The sequence below is a fragment of the Lactuca serriola genome, chromosome 4, assembly GCF_051521515.1.
Source record: "Lactuca serriola cultivar US96UC23 chromosome 4, Lser_US96UC23_V15, whole genome shotgun sequence".
NCBI lineage: Eukaryota > Viridiplantae > Streptophyta > Magnoliopsida > Asterales > Asteraceae > Lactuca > Lactuca serriola.
Window position 1 is genome coordinate 101,845,081 of NC_136411.1, and position 20,717 is coordinate 101,865,797.

Here is a 20,717-nt window from a genome sequence, read left to right on the forward strand (position 1 = left end):
CAAACGATAAACAACAATTACCAAAATACCCTTGGAACCACTGGTCAATCCTTGGTCAAAGACAAGGTCAAAGTCAACCCCTGACTGACCCTACTCGCCGAGTCAACCCTATGACTCGCCGAGTCCCCATACTCAGAACTTCACTTAACCCGCGACCTAACTCGCCGAGTCACCCCAAGACTCGCCGAGTTCAACGACTCTGAGTCCACTCGCCCTTGACTCACCGATTCCTTAAGATTCCCTTTCTACACGTCGAGTATCCCCTTTTTACTCGACGAGTTCCTCCTGGAAGAATCGCGGGGCCACCCCGACTCAACTCGCCGAGTCTGAAGAACAACTCGACGAGTCCCAGTTATTCTTCAAGCTACTCGCCGAGTCTGTTAATCGGACTCGGCGAGTCCATGCCATGCAACCGCTCAACTGCCTTCTAAGGTCAGAACCGCTCCGACCATTCATAAGTCTGGCCTTCCTAGACTGATCCACCACGTAAGGTCCTCATTTCAGTGCTCATGATACACCCCATGATTCATAATTCACATTTTGACCTAAGGCATAAGGATTCCAATCCAAAGCCTTCATCAATTCCCGAAATGCATAGGCATGGGACATTCTGGACCTACAAAGGTCCCAATACAGGGTTGCAATCGTTTGGGGGACTAGGGTAGCACTCAATCTAATCACAAAGGGGTTCCATAAACCCTAATTCCATGACACATCAACATAGCAGAGCATAACTCGAATTCTTACCTGAATAATGTGCCCTCTGTGTCCCTAAATCCTCAGAACGTGACTCCCTTGCTGTTCCTTTAGCCAAGCCCTTCTCTTCCTTGCACAACAACTCTTCCAAGATCAACAATGGCTCTTAAACTTTTCTCCAGATGCACCCAATCGATTTAGGGTTCTTCTCAGAAGGCTAAAATGAACAATGACGGCCAATAAGTGCCTCTTATACGTCCCAAACCTGAACGGTTAGGGTTTTCACCAAACAGCGCTGACTCGCCGAGTCCATATCTGGACTCGTCGAGTCCAGTCGCGAACCCACGACCCGGTCTGCGATCCTACTCGGCGAGTCTAGACTCCAACTCGCCGAGTCCCCTCTTAAAACACCCCGAAAATCATAATTATATCAATATTCGAAATTCCGGGCTGTTACACATGGTCCTTTTGGGTTGCCTTCACCAAAGCAACTTGATAGGATGAATTATGCAGAGAAAGGATTAAATATGATTTATTAATATATTATGAGAATAATATATTAAAGGAGAAATCATATTGTTTAATTAATATAAGTTAAGAATTAATTGGTAATTAGTTTTGTGACTAAAAGAGATTAATTAAAATTAAGGGACTGGAATTGTAATTGTAAGATAATTGCAATTGGGCTATGGATTGCCTTATATTAAGGAGTGGACGAATTCTATGGCGAAACCCATAAGGAAATCATCCAAGGCCTTAAGGAAAGGAGTCCATGGGTTGCTTAGGGCTTAAGCATCCAAATTAGGGTTTCCTTGTTAGATAACCTTATTAGCCTAACTATATATACATCCCTTATGACCTAAAAACGAGGCTAAGCATCCCTCTAGGGTTTCACATGTTTTTTGGGCAGCCTCCTTCCTCTCTCCTCTACATCCTCTTACTCTTGGTGTTTGTGAACCATTAAAGGAGTGACATTTGTGACTCTAAGCTTTCTAAAGTTAATACAAGGAGGATTTGGGATTGTTATTGCTACATAACAATCAAGGTATGATCTAAACCCTAATTATATGTTATCATATGCTAGATCTAGGGTTTATAGTCTTGGATAACTTGCATGTACAATAGAGAAACCTAGATCCAAGCATTAGGGTTTGTATGAGCACATAAGATGTTCATAGGACCAAAACCCATCAGTACCACCGAAGGGTCCTGGATAGCTTCCCTGCTTCCTATTATGATTGCCCTACCAAGGCCTAACTTCCTTGACTCCTTAGCTTTGGACATTCCTTCTTGATATGTCCAATTTCACCACACTCAAAACATGTTCTTCCTCCATCATAGTCTATTCCAGTGCTTGTTCCTTGATTTTCTGTTGTAGGTGTTGTGCTCCTGCAGCAACTGGCAGTGTGTCCCTTCTTTTTGCACTTCATGCAAATATAACTGTCACCTGCGTGCTGATGGTTGCATTGACTGCACCATGAACAATTACCTAGATGATGGAGACTACGCTGAGTGCACCATGGGAGTTTTCCAGCATACTTCCTTGGTTTGCAATACATTAAGTATTTGTAGGTATACATTCTAGCGGTCCCTACATTGCTTTCATTTCTAACTCCTCCTCTTGTGACATTAGCAAGAGCTGCAGCGATTCTCTGAGCTATGATTTCTTCAAGTTCTTCTGAACTTACTAGAGGGTTTGTTTCTAGTGGTGGTGGTTGCAGTTGTTGTTGTTGTGGATTTGGTCGTCGGTTAAGGTTTAGCCGAGCGCTAATTCTTCTAGGCATTTTCTTTTGCTCCTATACATATTGGAACACCAAGTGTTTAGTCTATCAAATATTACTCCCAATTTAAATATTTCATATGATCTGATCATAATAAAATATAGTTATGCACCTACATCTAGTTGTCATAAGATCTATGCACATATGAACTTTAGTTGGAATATCTGATCTAAATCCTTGAGATCAAAAACAATCCGGGTATTTACGTGTATTATCCTCGTGGGTCTGAGTCTTAATATATGACTCTATATTTATTATTTGTTGTATTCGTGCTCTTTTAATTATTGTTTGTTACTTCAGGTCTAGATGATAAGGCACCGGCCAGTCAGGACAGTCGGAGGGCAGGATCTTTTTAGCATATAGTCGTTCTGAAATCCAGCAACCCAAGCGACATGTCTATCCTGTCACCGCTCCCATAAGTAGTCCTTTAGTAGTATAATTAATAATACTTTATATTTGTAGGCTAAGGGATATACCTAAACCTAATAGAGTAAGCGCTAAACTATAGTCGTGCTTTCCTAAGAAAGTACTAATTCACTATAGTTAATAGCTCTGATACCAATATGTCACACGCCAGCCGACGACAGAAACACCGGGCGGTGTAACGTCATTTCTCATATCATATTTACAAACTTTTTAAAAGACATGCATTTAAAATTACGTCAACATAAAGTTGGTGAGTTCACAGGTTTTGCCTCCATATAAAAATTACACTTTTTCTCAAGTTCAAAAATTATAGTTTTGAAAGTGTCATTTTGACTCTCCAACATTAAGTATATATATTATGTATAATGGTTTACGTACCAAATAATTAGTTTACCTCTAAGTCTCATATACTATGAATATAAGTGTTTGTAATTCCATACAAACGAAAGTTGCTACATATAAATCTTATTCCAATTCTATACGAGTAAAAACGCTTCATATAAATCTATTTCAATTCTATACGAGTATGTGTGCTAGCTATAATTATCTACTTAATATAAGTAGTACCTAGGGTATAAGTAGGGGTAAACTTATACTTAACATTAATACTTGTATAACGACAAAGTATAAAGTTTCTAACAAGTTGCTACCATGAGTCTGTAACCGTTGCTTGACAACAAAACCTCTGACAAAACACACTCATGATTTACCATGTGAAACAATACACTCATGATTTACCATGAGAAACAATACACTCATGATTTACCATGAGAAACAATACCACATGCTTCATCGATGCCGAAACAATAACAAAGAAAAGGAACGAATCATCACTCGCTTTTCTTGGGATGTAATTAACAGCCACGAGTGGGGTCGTCAACCCATATCTTATTCATACACGACTTCCTCGCTCACACGGGATTAACAGTTACAGGTCAGAGGACTTCCACTGAGATCCTCAATCTTAGTTCATGAAGGAGGTAGCTCATATAGACTTTGACAGCGTTCTAAAGTCCTAACAACAAAAGCATTTCCGTGTCTAAAACCCTAAGTTACTAGACTATGCTTTTAAACATTTCTCCTAACTTCATAACATTTAGACAGTATAACAGCTATAACTTGAGGTAAAACCAGGTTTTATCTTGACATAAAACCAACAATAACAATATATAACATACCAAGTTTTATCTTGACATAAAACCAACAATAACAACATGCCTATCAATTAACATATAGAACTTCCGAGTACAACTCTGGAACTATATCACACATGAAATAGACAACCCAAAATTTATATCTTGTACATTTAATCATTTCAATCAAGTCAAACTTGCTTCTGCTAACATTTTGCACTATTTAGAGTCCGTATGGATATTCTGACTTAATGCACAAAAGGAATGAGTGAAAGGGAATGCCAATTGAACTTCAAATCCATCAAGCTAGGCATTAAAACCTCAAAAGAGGAGTGCACGTCCAAGACACTTGGGTTTACGGCCGTAAACTCCAAGTGGCCGTGAACCCTTAGTATATATATGACACTTAGTCATTTTTCACTCATTATTCACATTCTAAGCTAAAGAAATTGGATTTCTCTCCCAAGGATCTTCAAGTTTTCTTCCAATATTCACTAATGTAAGTTAGATCATTCCATCTAAGTGCTATTACATGACTTCTTCCTGATTCATTCTTGACTCCATCAATAAATTCCATCTTTTGAACTTAGATCTTCAAGATCATCAAGAACACCAGGAACACTTGTGTGTTTTGGGCCGAAAACTCCCCTCTTTAGCCTTCAAATTGTAAGTCCTTGCCTCCTTTACATGTTTATAAGTAAGGATAATGATTTAAGGACTTGAAAGCACAAAAAATTCAAGAACACACGGTGTTAACGGCCAAGGCAATCTCCTTGGACCCTAAACACTCATAAGTGGTGCAATTGTGCCATAACTCCTTCCTAAGGCTTAGATCTTGGTCTAGAACACTTAAAATTTGAGCTAAGGACCTTAAACATCAAAATGGTAGAAGACACAAGGAGTTTACGGCCGTAAACTCACTAGGGCCGCAAACCCTAGGCCGTAAACTCATGAAGAGTTTACTCTTGGACCGTAAACTCCAAAGCAAAGCCTCATAACCCTTAGGTGCAACCCTATGATCTTCTATCACTTGAATCAAAGTGTTTTCCATATTCTAGAGTATCCTTACTTGCTTATTTAGTGTTATAATCACTAACTAGATACATATATGTGTCTTTATATGTTAAATAGGATCAGTGTGTCTTCCAGTCTTCACTTGACACCTAGCACCTTATCCAACACTTTCATCCAAACCATTCACTACAGGTGATTTCATACCCCTTAATCAACCTTTTAAATGTTTCTAAATGCTTTTATGGGGGGGGGGATACAAGTTGAATCATAATAGTTATCATATCAATCACATGTTATTTATAACTATTAAACAAACTACTTCAAAATGATTATCAAACTCTTTTACATGTTAAACTCTGTAGAAAACTAATTCTTAATTACCAAACCTACACTTTCAATTGTTTAAACTCATATATTGTCGAAACCATGTCCAGTACATATATAGTTATATAAGTAAGGCTTGAAGGACTTAAGACTAATAACTTGCTTTAATTATTGTTCCTTGTTTGGTTATGGAGTTAGAGAACTCGGTTGGTTGTCTGAATGTTGTTTGATCCTTAGTTATATATACGTATATATATATATATATATATATATATATATGTTTGTGTGTGTGTGTGGATATAAAGCTTTTACTTCAGTTCCAACACCTTTGGGTAGCAAAGGTGTATAAGCTTTCTAGGTCATTCAAACAACATTTCTAGTAAACTATAATAGGTATAGTTTAGTGTGACAACCCGATATTTCAACTCAATGTAATGACCTAAAAAGTCAAGTATTGTAACCACTTTTGTGATAATGAAATTAGCTTCGAAAATAAAATGTCCATAAAGTTTCTATTTAAATTACCTACTATGTTTGATGTCATTAAACCATGATCATACGTAAAAAGAACGCCCAAATCCGACTTCGTATATTAAAGTTATGATTTTTACAAGTTCGGCTTAGCGACAGACAGCTAAAAACTCGAATCGGAGATCGAGTGACTTTTGACCGGAATGACCTAAACAAGAATCGAAGGTCTCGACAATGGTATTTCAGCGGTAAAAAGTCTGGCAAAAACAAACGTCAGATAAAGAAGTTATGAATTTCTAACGAAATTTTCTTAACACGACATTTTAAAAATAAATAATAAAAATAATTTCAAAATTTGCCGACGGAATCTAAACGAAAGTTGTAGAGCATAGTCACTTTGCTCAAGTCCCGAAGGTCGTTTGTACTCCCATGCTAACCCGAAGCCCCGGTCACTTTGCTCAAGTACCGAAGGTCGTTTGTACTCCCGACATTCCCGAGAATCCCGTGAATTTCCGTTTTCCCGAGAAGAAATTATGCCCGGTTTTCATCTCGCCTTTCTTCGATCTTTCAAGTGCGTTCATACCCCTTAATTAACCCTTTTAAATATTCTAAATGCTTTTATATGCTTTCAAGGGGGGAATACAAGTAAAACACCTGATTATTATCATGTGTTATATAAAGTTTTATTATACACTTTTATTCAACAGAATCATTTGTGATTTATAAACTTTATAGGGAACTTTATTATGTAAAATATATCACGATAACTTTATATCTTTTGAAACGAAAAATGTTGTTATATAGGTATAAATTAAACACTCTGTTTTAGATTATATATATATATATATATATATATATATATATATATATATATATATATATATATATATATATATATCTGAGTGTGTGTGTCCAACTTAGACACTATAAAAATCTATACTTTCATAACAAGGGATTCATTTTCTAGGGATTTCTAAACAAACAAGACACACTTTTAGAAAGCTATAATAGGTATAGTTTTACGAGAACATTACTAACTTTTACATACTAGAAACGCGATTTTCAAGAAGTCACTTTGACATACAAGAACAAACGAACATTTTAACACGTACATCTGTTTTATACTAAGTTTTCTGAGACGTTAACTTCACATACGTTCGAGTACACATTTCAAGTCCTGTATTATATACCAGAATCCCTTGGAGGGGGAGCATGGTGTTTGTGTATAGATCTATACGGGCTTGACAACCCGCGCCCTGACTGTTAGCTACAGTCCACCATTTGGGGTGACAAATGTCATAACATTCCAATGCCTGAAGAACGTTGTGTATAGGCAATCCGAGTCAATAGTATGGTTATAAAACTCACATAAGGTATTAAAAATACATTGATTTACGAGGTTTTTCAAACATATTGGATATTTTATACGTACATACATTTTCTAGAAATAAACATTAGTCTTGATAGAAGGCTACATTTATGCTAGTAGAAAATATGGGATTTTCTACGAACAAAGAAACAAAAACAAAACATTTCATTTCATACAAACATTTTCATTTAATACTTATGAAACTCACCAGCTTAAATGCTGATCTACTCTTTCAAAACTACTTGTATGTCCCAGGGATTACAGGTATCAAACAACTTTTGAAGAAGGGACGCTGCATCGTCAGTTTAACTTCATATTTTGGCATCATATTGTAATTGGTTTTGAACATGTAATTTTTAAACAATGTAAACTTTCAATTATATATATGATGGTTGTATTTCTTTCTTTACTATGTATTCATTTGTTATGCTACCACATGAAGTCATCCGCCCCCAAACGTTTCCGCCATTCTGGTTTGGGGGTGTGACAGATTGGTATCAGAGCAATGTTTATAGTGAACTAAGTATATCGAACCACATAAGATATACAAACTATAAATGATTAAGGGACTAATACTCTCTGATAAAACATTTTTTTTGTTTTACGCCTAAGCCGCGTTTCGTTTAACTTATAATGTTAGTTCATTCAAATACAAATACTTGCATACAACAAACTTATTTTCATGATTATAACTATACACGAAGTATTTAGACAAGTTGAACACTACGATTAAGACTCGATATATGTATTCGGATTTGGGAGAAATATAGCATGATCAACTATATTTGTCTGCGATCGGACCAATATATATTGAGGATTACTCGTAGTAAACAACAAGTCAAAACTTACCAAAACATCACGAGAATCAAACACACGAATTTAAATACTATAGGAGTATTTATTACTCAGAATACCTTAACATACCTGTTTAGTCTTACATGTTCCAAACATTTTTTGATTCTTATAAAACCTATTCTCGTATAGTCAAATGGCTGGATTTCACCACCCTGGCGACCCCTACTATCCCAACCAAGGCAACAGGGGATGGATCGAAGAGGATCCCGAGGAGGACGACGAACCCATAGAATTGGATGATGACTCCGGTAACGACTCAGAGCCAAAAGTGATCAACCCACCACCCACACAACCTCCCATCTTTGTAAGGAACTTTCAAGGACCGACTCCCGTATGGGGAAGTCACCTCCATCATTGGAGCCAACAACAAAACCTACGCCCTCCCTACGGCGTGTGCCGAGACTTCTATGATGTCCGCGACGGAGGTTCGGCTGATCGGGCACTCCCAGTAATGGTGGGCAAACTACCCAATCAGTCCTACCAATCTGGAGTTCAAGCTAGCCGGATTCGGGATGTCAACGTGGAAGTACAAGTTCACACTTCTAACATCCGTAGGCTGGACAGAATTCAGGACAATGCCCTACTCCAGACCGAGGCATTCCCAGCACAAATGATTGCAGCCCTCGCCGAATTAAGGGAACAACAAGCCGCCTTTGATAGGCGTCTAATGGAATTGAAGAAATCGAATGCGGAGTCAAGCTCCAAGCGCAACCTACGTCGCAAGTAGTGCTTGCCAAAATCTCAAATTTTGTTATAAGTTAGGACCTCGGCTAAAAGTTTTTAAATTTCTTAAACTTTGTAACCGAAGACCCTTATAGGGGTCAAATTTTCTTGATCATTGTATCAACTATTATATTAATATAAGTGGCACTATTATTACTACGTGGAGTATTTCATTCAATCCTTAAAAAGTTATGGAAAAACCAAATGCTTTTTTCATATTTTCAGTCTTACAAATAACTTTCATTCTTCTATTTTGAGACTCGTACTATCATCTGTTGTTAGGCTATAGCAATTTAGTTCATGAGACACATACAGTTTCTATACTATGGAATTCTTATCTTTATCTTTTCAACCTATAGTGGAAGGATGCCTCCGCGTAGGAACCCAAGACGAAACAACAGTGGGGAAGCTCCTATACCACCACCACCTCCACCTCCTCAATTTGATGTTGTCATGTTCCAAGCAGCAGTCACCGCAGCTGTAGCAGCTGCCGTGTCACAGATTAATAACTCGAGTACTAGTGGCTCGACAACTGGCACACACCCATCCAACCATGGCGAGAGTCAAGGGCAATCCCGAGAATGCACCTATAAGGACTTTACTAATGCCAAACCTCAGATGTTTAATGGAACTGGTGGTGTGATGACTCTGAGGCAGTGGATCGAAAGGACAGAATCAGTCTTTGAAATCTGCTCCTGTCCCGAGCACAGCAAAGTCAAGTTTGCAACCTTCACACTTACTAATAGGGCTTTAACTTGGTGGAATGGCCACATTAAGGTACTTACCCTGATAGTGGCAAACTCCATAAGCTGGGAGAGCTTAAAAATCATGCTGATGAGAGAATATTGTCCACGAGGAGAGATTCAAAAACTCGAGCACGAACTCTGGACTCTTGGAATGATTGGTACCGACATAGCAACTTATACCAATAGATTCTGCGATCTGGCAATCCTTTGCCCAGATATGATTGCTCCGGTGAGCAAGAAAATAGAGAGATACATTTGGGGACTGTCGCCCCAAATTCAATCAAGCGTGTTAGCTTCAAAACCTGACAGTTTTGAAAGTGCCAAGGAACTGGCACAATCACTTGTTGATTACGGAGGTCATCAGAACTCAACGGTTGCTACACTAGAACCACAAAAGGGAAACAACAACAACAATAACAGGAAGAGAGTATGGAATAAAGGGAAGGGTGGGTCTTCCCAAGAATCCGTGAAGAAACAACAACTGGTTTCAGTGAATGCTGCTACTATACCTACTACCGTTCCTACAAATCCCAACCCAACAAAGCCTTATGGGGGTAACCTTCCAAAGTGCACCAAATGCACTTATCACCATCATGGACCTTGTCGGGAAATGCAGTGCTCCAACTGCAACAGAAAGGGACACACTGTCCGTTTCTGCAAGGATCCTGCAAAGCCGATCACTCAAGTTCCCAGTGCGGGTGTAGGCCAAACTTGCTACGGTTGTGGTGAGGTGGGCCACTACAAGAGAAACTGCCCAAAGGCAGCAAATACCAGCAGGGTGGGACGAGTTTTGGCTATAGGCCACGATGAAGCCGAAGCTGATCTGACTATAGTTGTTGGTACATTCCTTCTCAATAATTCATATGCATGCATATTATTCGATATTGGAGCGGAGAGAAGCTTCGTGAGTCAAAACTTTATTCACTTACTTAAGCATAAACCTAGCAACTTAGAAAAATCATTTACTATAGAGACGACAAATGGAAAAACGGAAAACACTAACTGCATATACATGGACTGTATGTTAACTTTAGACGGTCATTCTTTCCCAATCAACCTCATGCCGGTCCAAATTAAAAGTTTCGACGTCATAGTCGGCATGGATTGGTTAAGTCTTCTTCACGCCAACATCCTGTGTTTTGAGAAAGCAGTTCGTCTTAGTCTTCCTAACGATGAAACATTAGTGATTTACGGCGACAAATCAAGTACAAACCTTCGCATTATTTCGTGCATCCAAGCTCGAAAGTGTTTGCGAATGGATTATCATGCATTTCTTGCACACATCGTCGATACGAGTTAAGAAGTAAAGGATATTAAGAGCATTCCAATAGTACGCGACTTTCCCGATATCTTCCCAGAAGAACTACCGGGATTACCACCACAATGCCAAGTCGAGTTCAGAATCGACTTAGTTCCAGGGGCTACCCCAGTAGCGAAATCGCCTTATCGCCTAGCACCAGCATAGATGCAAGAACTTTCCAGTCAGCTTAACGAACTCCATCAAAAAGGATTCATTAGACCAAGTTTCTCACCTTGGGGAGCACCGGTCCTGTTTGTAAAGAAGAAAGACGAATCGTTCCGCATGTGCATCGACTACAGAGAACTGAACAAGCTTACTGTCAAAAATCGTTATCCTCTACCCCACATTGACGACTTATTTGATCAACTTCAAGGAGCAAACTACTTCTCAAAAATAGATCTACGATCCGGATATCATCAATTACGAGTACTAGGGGAGGATATTCCCAAGACAGCCTTCCGAACTCGTTATGGACACTATGAATTTGTAGTGATGTCGTTCGGATTAACCAACACACCAGCAGTATTTATGGACCTAATGAATAGGGTGTGCCGTCCTTACTTAGATCAGTTCATCATCGTCTTCATCGATGATACACTTATCTACTCCCGAAGTAAGGAAGAGCATAGTCAGCACCTACAAAAAGTCTTAGAAACATTGCGATCGGAGAAGCTCTATGCGAAGTTCTCTAAATGCGAAATTTGGATTCGAAGAGTCAAATTTTTGGGCCACGTTGTTAGTGAGAAGGGGATACACGTGGACCCCTCCAAAATTAAGGTCATTGAGAACTGGTCGGCACCAAAGACACCTACAGAGATTCGTCAATTTCTAGGTCTCGCTGGCTACTATCGCAGATTCATAAAGAACTTCTCTAGAATTACGAAACCTCTTACTACATTAACCCAGAAAGGCATGGCCTTTGACTGGGAAGCGAAATAAGAGAAGGCGTTCCAAACACTGAAACAGGCCTTGTGCACCGTGCCGATACTATCCCTTCCCGAAGGGATAAAAGATTTTGTAGTGTATTGCGATGCATCAAACCAAGGACTTGGTTGTGTTCTTATGCAGAGAGGGAAGGTTATTGCTTATGCCTCCCGACAACTTAAGACGCACAAAGTGAACTATACAACGCACGATCTTGAGTTAGGAGTAGTGGTATTTTCTCTGAAGATCTGGAGACACTACTTGTACGGAACAAAGAGTACTATTTTCACCGATCACAAGAGCCTTCAACACATTTTTGATCAGAAGGAGCTCAACATGCGACAATGACGATGGGTCGAGTTACTCAATGAATACGAATGTGAAATTCATTATCATCCTGGCAAGGGCAACGTGGTAGCTGAGGCCCTCAGTCGAAAAGAATACACTGGGCGGAGAGTCAAATCCTTGACTATGACTATCCATTCCCACTTATCCACACAAATTAAGGAGGCTCAACTGGAAGCGTTACAACTTGAAAATGTGGCGGGTGAATCCCTGAGAGGAATGGAAAAGAATCTAGAAATCAAGGGTGCCGGGGTGTATTATCTCATGGATCGAATCTGGACACCGAAACATGGTGGTTTCAGAGACGTAGTCATGACCGAAGCACACAACACGAGATATTTTGTTCACCTAGGTTCAGATAAAATGTATCTGGATCTTAAGAAACTGTACTGGTGGCCTAACATGAGAGCAGAAATTGCTACCTTCGTAAGTAAATGCCTTACTTACGCTAAGGTTAAGGTCGAGTATCAGAAACCGTCAGGATTACTGCAACAGCCGGAGATACCGGAATGGAAATGGGAACGAATTACTATGGACTTCGTAACCAAGTTGCCCAAGACGACGGGTGGACTCGATACCGTATGGGTCATCGTCGACAGATTGACCAAATCCGCGCATTTCCTACCAATAAAGGAGACTGACAAGATGGAAAAGCTTACAAGAACTTATTTAAGGGAAATAGTGTGACTGCATGGTGTTCCGATATCCATTATCTACGATAGAGATAGTAAATTCACTTCAAGATTTTGGCAGTCACTACAAAGTTCCCTGGGGACTAGGCTAGACATGAGTACATCCTACCACCCACAAAAAGACAGGAAAAGTGAGAGAAAATACAAAGTTTGGACAATATGCTAAGAGCCTGTGTGATTGACTTTGGAAAAGCATGGGATGTCCATTTACCCCTTGTCGAATTTTCATACAACAATAGTTATCATACAAGCATAAAGGTTGCTCCGTTTGAAGCCCTCTATGGTCGAAAGTGCAGGTTCCCTCTGTGTTGAACGGAAGTTGGCGACACCCAGTTAGCTAAAGGACGAATTCCTAAAAGCACTCTCACCGGTCCGGAAATCATACGAGAAACGACAGAGAAGATCGTTCAAATTCGTGAACGATTGAAAGCCTCTAGAGACCGACAGAAAAGCTACGCTGACAAAAGGAGGAAACCTTTGGAATTCCAGGTAAGAGACCACGTTTTATTGAAGGTCTCACCATGGAAGGGCTTAATATGCTTTGGAAAGCGTGGGAAACTAACTCCAAGATACGTAGGGCCTTTCGAGATTCTTGCTAGAATCGGACCTGTGGCTTACAAGCTTAATCAACCACATGAACTTAGTAACATACATCCAACCTTCCATGTCTCGAACTTGAAAAAGTGTCTGACCGATGAGACTCTTGTTATTCCACTCGACGAGATCGAGATCAACGAGAGCCTCAACTTTGTGGAAGAACCGGTAGAAATCCTGGACCGAGAGGTCAAACAAACGAAACAAAGTCGCATACCCATCGTGAAGGTTCGCTGGAACGCCAAGCAGGGACCTGAATTCACATGGGAACGCGAAGATCAGATGAAACAAAAGTACCCTCATCATTTTCTCTGATGCACTAGTATCTTTACTACTTTAAATTTCGAGACGAAATTCCCTCTAACGGGGGGATGATGTGACAACCCGATATTTCAACTGTATGTAATGACCTAAAAAGTCAAGTATTGTAACCACTTTTGTGATAATGAAATTAGCTTCGAAAATAAAATGTCCATAAAGTTTCTATTTAAGTTACCTACTATGTTTGATACCATTAAACCATGATCGTACGTAAAACTAATGCCCAAACCCGACTTCGTATATTAAAGTTATGGTTTTTGCAAGTTCGGCTTAGCAACAGACAGCTAAAAACTCGAACGGAGATCGAGCGACTTTTGACCGGAATGACCTAAACGAGAATCGAAGGTCTCGACAATGGTATTTCAGCGGTAAAAAGTCTGGCAAAAACAGACGTCAGATAAAGAAGTTATGAATTTCTAACGAAATTTTCTTAACGCGACATTTTAAAAATAAATAATAAAAAGAATTTCAAAATTTGCCGATGGAATCTAAACAAAAGTTGTAGAGCATAGTCTCACCTACGCGTGGATATAAAAAACATCGAAAACGGAGTTCGTATGAAGAAGATATGAATTTTAGAAGTTTATTAAATAAATAAAATATAAATTTTATTATTTAACCTTGGTATTATCCGAAGGCGAGTCATCAGATAGGGCCGAGTTACGCCCAGCGTAAGCTCGTACGCCTAGCGTACTCAAGGCCTAGGCCTCGGATCGTCCACGTCTCGCCCTATGCGAAACTACACCCGTCCCATCCGAACTCCGAGGCAGTCGAGGATCCGGTCATGCGTGACGCACGTGTACACCCAGTGTACCCGCGTACGCCCAGCGTACCGAGGCGGTTCCCAACCCCTATAAAAGGGATGCGAGGCTTCCGAAGAAAAAGGCTATTCTCTCTCATTTCTCTTGCGTTGTTGCCTCGTTTTCCGTGCTCGTGCTAACCCGAAGCCCCGGTCACTTTGCTCAAGTCCCAAAGGTCGTTTGTACTCCCGAGATTCCCGAGAATCCCGAGAAAATCCGTTTTCCCGAGAAGAAATTTTGCCCGGTTTTCATCTCGCCTTTCTTCGATCTTTCAAGTGAGTTCATACCCCTTAATTAACCCTTTTAAATATTCTAAATGCTTTTATATGCTTTCAAGGGGGGGAATGCAAGTAAAATACCCGATTACTATCATGTGTCATATAAAGTTTTATTATACACTTTTATTCAACAGAATCATATGTCATTTATAAACTTTATAGGGAACTTTAGTATGTAAAATATATCACGATAACTTTATATCTTTTTAAATGAAAAATTTTGTTATATAGGTATAAATTAAACACTCTGTTTTAGATTACATGTATATGTGTCCAACTTAGACACTATAAAAATCTATACTTTCATAACAAGGGATTCATTTTCTAGGGATTTCTAAACAAACGAGACACACTTTTAGAAAGCTATAATAGGTATAGTTTTACGAGAACATTACTAACTTTTACATACTAGAAATGCGATTTTCAAGAAGTCACTTTGACATACAAGAACAAACGAACATTTTAACATGTAAATATGTTTTTATACTAAGTTTTGTGAGACGTTAACTTCACGTACGTTCGATTACACATTTCAAGTCCTGTATTATATACCAGAATCCCTTGGAGGGGGAGCATGGTGTTTGTGTATAGATCTATACGGGCTTGACAACCCGCGCCCTGACTGTTAGCTACAGTCCACCATTTGGGGTGACAAACTTCATAATATTCCATCGCCTGAAGAACGTTGTGTATAGGCAATCCGAGTCAATAGTATGGTTATAAAACTCACATGGGGTATTAAAAATACATTGATTTATGAGGTTTTTCAAACATATTGGATATTTTATACGTACATACATTTTCTAGAAATAAACATTAGTCTTGATAGAAGGCTACATTTATGCTAGTAGAATATATGGGATTTTCTAGGAACAAACAAACAAAAACAAAACATTTCATTTCATACAAACATTGTCATTTAATATTTATGAAACTCACCAGCTTAAATGCTGATCTACTCTTTCAAAACTACTTGTATGTCCCAGGGATTCAGTAATTACAGGTATCAAACAGCTTTTGAAGAAGGGACGATGCGTCGTCCATTTAACTTCATATTTTGGCATCATATTGTAATTGGTTTTGAACATGTACTTTTTAAACAATGTAAACTTTCAATTATATATATGATGGTTGTATTGCTTTCTTTACTATGTATTCATTTGTTATGCTACCACATGAAGTCATCCGCCCTCGAACGTTTTCTCCGTTCTGGTTTGGGGGTGTGACATTTAGGGATATACTACTTACTAATTTCTAGTACAATGAAACATACAAAGAGTTAGTTCATACATGAGTCGATACATACTATACACTATACAGAGAGAACATATTATATACTATACAAAAGAACATACTATGATGAGAATCAGAGAGGACATTCACTACACTAGTACATACAATACATACACACTATAACATAAATGTGAAGCATTACTTCGGGGCATGGCATCTATCATGGCTCGTCTTGTAACTAGAGTCTTCTGAAGGGAGAGCGTGAATACTGCTTGATGGGTGAGATCTACAAGTTAGAACAAGAACTATAGAGCCTAACCATGAATGGCTCCAACATAGTTTCCTATACCGACAGATTCAGTGAGTTGGTGGCCCTCTGTCCCAACATGGTTCCTACAGAGGGAAAGAAAATCGAGAGATACATCTGAGGGTTGGTGCCTCCATTTCAAGGAAATGTCTTATCGTCAAACCCCGCTACGTTTGATAGTGCCAAGCAATTGGCACAACGACACATTAACCATGGAGTCTGTATCCCATCATCAACAATAACCCTAGCTATCTCCAAACCTTCCAAAGCCGTTGTCAGCAAGCGGAAGTTCTGGGGTGACAAGAAGGAACAAAAAGCTGCCAAAAAGTAGCAGGTTATGGCGGTTCATGCCGCAATAGCACCTATCGCTGCTGCTCCGATATGCAGTACTCTGGAAGCTTTCCAAAGTGCAACAAATGCAACTTCCACCACAACGGACCCTGACGGGATTTGTAGTGCTCCAACTGCAACAAAAAAGGACACACTGTCTGCTTTTGCAGATCCCCGACAAGGACAATCAACCAAGTCCCCGACACTGGTGTGGGCCAAGCTAGCTATGGTTCTGGCGACGTGGGCCACTACAAGAGGAACTGCCCGAAGGCTGGGAATCCTGGTGGAGTAGGCAGAGTTTTGGCCATAGGCCACGAGGAAGCAGTTGCTGACCCCACAGTGGTCACTAGTACGTTTCTCCTCGATACCTCTTATGCATGCATTATTTTTGATAGTGGAGCGGAGAGGAGTTTCGTGAACCAAAAATTTGGTCAATTAATTAAGCAAAAATCACGAACACTTAAAGAAGTGTCCACTGTAGAAATGGCTAATGGAAAGACTGAGAGCACTAGCAGTATATATGTAGGATGTACTTTATGTAAGTCCCTAATTTGCATGTGTATCAATCAGATCCGTTTGATGGTGCGGAATTCCAATCAAATGGATGATGTCAGATAAAATAGAAGAGAAGGAGAAGAAGAATAATATGAATCTTGTTTGAATTGATTAGAATGAAGTTCCTTTACACAAGATTCACACAGTTACACACATACGCTCCTTTCTCTCTTTCTGGCCGTAAACTCTCTTATGTTCATCAATATCTAATCCTCACCCTAACACCTATATATATACACGGGAAACATGGGCCGGAGAACATGGGTCGTAAATGGGTTTACGACCGTAAACCTGTTCATCGACGTAAACACCTAGCTGTTTACGGTCCAAGACTCAAAAATACATTTTCCTAGAAAAGTAAAGTATAAACCATATTTTTGACCCAACAATCTAACTCTAGATAACTATTCATTTACAATTGATCTCATGCCGGTCTCAAGTAAAAGTTTCGACGTCATTATCGGCATGGATTGGTTGGTTCTTGTAACATTAGCCAAAATAGGTCAATAACAATCACATGTGATTATACTAATCATCTAATGTGATATATGTACTATGTATTTCATGATAAATTCTAATACAAATATGAACTTTCCTTATGATACAACTCAAAGTATACGTCCATACGATTCCAAAAATATAGAGAACGTCTGAATCTGACTTCGCATGAAGAAGTTATGATAAACCGAACACTATAAATCTCTATAATAAGATCAATTTAAAATAGACTTAGAATTAGCTACTTAAGTCTAAAAGAGAGTTGTAGTACTTCTAAATACATACGCATGCATATAAAGAACGTCAAAAACGGAGTTCGTATGCAAAAGTTATGGCCTTCCGAAGATTCAGCTTTCAAAAACCCTAACCTAACTAAACCTACGACATGAACAAGGGTTTATTAACCACATGAGGAGTCATTTTGCCACATTTCGGAATCTAGAAGGTGTGACTAGGCTGCAAGGGGATAAAATCCAAACTCACAACATGAACAAGGGTTTATTCACGACGTGAGTAGTCACATGGCCACCTTCCGAAGCTAGGGACACAAATGGCAAGTCTACAGGGTGATCATGCAAGACTCACGATGTGAGCCTTATGACACTCACGACGTGAGTTTCTAAAAACCATACTATAAATAGCAGGTCCGACTTCAGCCATTCTTACACCAAAACTTCTTCCCTTTCTTTGCTGAGGCCATTCTGCATCCTGAGCGCTGACGATCTCGCACGCTGACCGTTTTGCTTAGATAACATAAAATCACGCTACTAGGGTGAGTTTCACGGCCCCACTTTCTAAAATTTCGGGGGAAAACGCATGCTAGTTATTATATATATGTTATCAATATGTCTATATGATAGTATATAGTTATGATAACTGGGATATGATTGTTCTAAATATAACATTTTTAATACATACAACTATTATTCACTTATCAGTATGTTAATTTGCTAATGTAGATCTTGAGTTATACTTAGGATTCTATATTTATGTTGTGTGCGATATAATACCAAAGTTATATTCGAAAGTTCTAAATGTTAAGTTATATAGTATGTTGTTATTAATAGTTTTATGTCAAGATAAAAATGGATATGTTATATGTTGTTATTGTTAGTTTTATGTCAAGATAAAAATGGATATGTTATATGTTGTTATTGTTAGTTTTATGTCAAGATAAAACTTGGTATTGTTATTGATAGTTTTATGTCAAGATAAAACTAGAAATGTTATATGTTGTTATTATTGGTTTTAGATCAAGATAAAACTTGGTTTTACTTCAAGATATAGCTGTTATAGTGTCTAAATATTATGAAGTTAGGAGTACTGTTTAAAAGCATAGTCTAGTAACTTAAGGTTTTAGACATGAAGATGCTTTTATTGTTAGAGCTATAGGAAGCCGTCAAAGTCTACATGAGTAATTGTATTCATCAACTAAGATTAGGGATCTTAGCGGAAATCCTCTGAACTGTAACCGTTAATCTCGTGTGAGCAAGGGATATTGTAACGCCCGTGTTTCTGGGCTTTCCATTTTTAGCAATGTAATAGTCTAGGTTAACCTTTGTAACCCCAATTTGAAATAATAAAAATTTATTATTTGTGAATTATGTGAATTATGTGATTTATTTGTGTTTTCTTAATTATTATAATTTAATGAATTAAGAATAAAATGAGAGTAAAAATTTAAGTGTAAAGTAAACGTGATATCATTGGATAATGTTGTAGTAGTTGAAACGAGGTTTCCGAATATATATAGAACACCCAAATCTGACTTCGTATGAGGAAGTTATGATTTTCTGAAGTTTGACTTAGCGGTATGCAGCCTGAATACTCGATTTGAGATCAAGCGGTTTTTAGCCGAAACAATCTAAACGAGAATCGAAGATTTCGTTGTTAGTAGTGAAACGATGAAAAGATAGGTGAGAACGGACGTCGGACGAAGAAGTTATGAATTTATAACGAAGTTTTTTTGTCCCGGCATCCTAAAAATAATTAATAAAAATAAATTCAAAGTTAGCCGACGGAGTCTAAACGAAAGTTGTAGAGCGTAGTCTCACCTACGCGTGGATATAAAGAACGTCAAAAACGGAGGTCGTTTGAAGGAGATATGAATTTTCAAGTTTATTAAATATTTAATACTCAAATTTTAATTCAAATTTTCGATATTATCCGAAGACGAGTCAGCAGACTCATCCGAAGTACGCCCAACATACTGGTGTACGCCCAACGTACCACTCGAGTGCTTCGGAATCGTAAGCGATGACGTAGAGGGCCGATGACACAAGGGATGACGGCTTCCGAGGCAGTACGCCCCGCGTAACCCCGAAGTTACGCCCAACGTAACCCCGAGGATTAGCCTATAAAAGGGGATGCGAAGACAGCCAATTTTCTTATACAAACCCTTCCATTTTCTCTCTAGTTTTTCCTCGTTTAGCATGCCGTTTATACCCCAAAGCCCCGATAATATTCCCGAGCGCTGAAGCAAGATCCGAAGCCCCGAGGATCCCGAAGAGCGTTATTCCTGAGCCGAAGCTCTGCCCGCGAGGAGGCCGGTTTTTGATCTATAGAGAGACACTACTTCTGCAAGCCGTGGTGCTACCCGATCATCTTCTGATCAAGTGAGTGTGTAGTCATTTTTATTCCAACGCAATATTATGAAGTATTTTATATAAAATACGTGCTATGTGTATATATTTTTTTGTTATATGTGTGAATGTATATTCAGTCTCTTTTATCTCATAGATCTGACATATTCTCTATGAAATACGTGTTATGTGTGTATGCCTCATCTGTTATGTGGAATATGTATTGATTAAAGCATGCAATACAGGTTTTTAAACAACATATAAAAATGTATATTTTTATCTACTAATATGTTGGGTAGAACATGGGTAGATAATTGGTGTGAAATAAACAGATGAGAGGCCTCGGTGTTATTGGTGTTATTCTAGTCATTCAGCAGAGTATGGATGACGACCACAGACTATTCTAGACTCTCCTGTGGA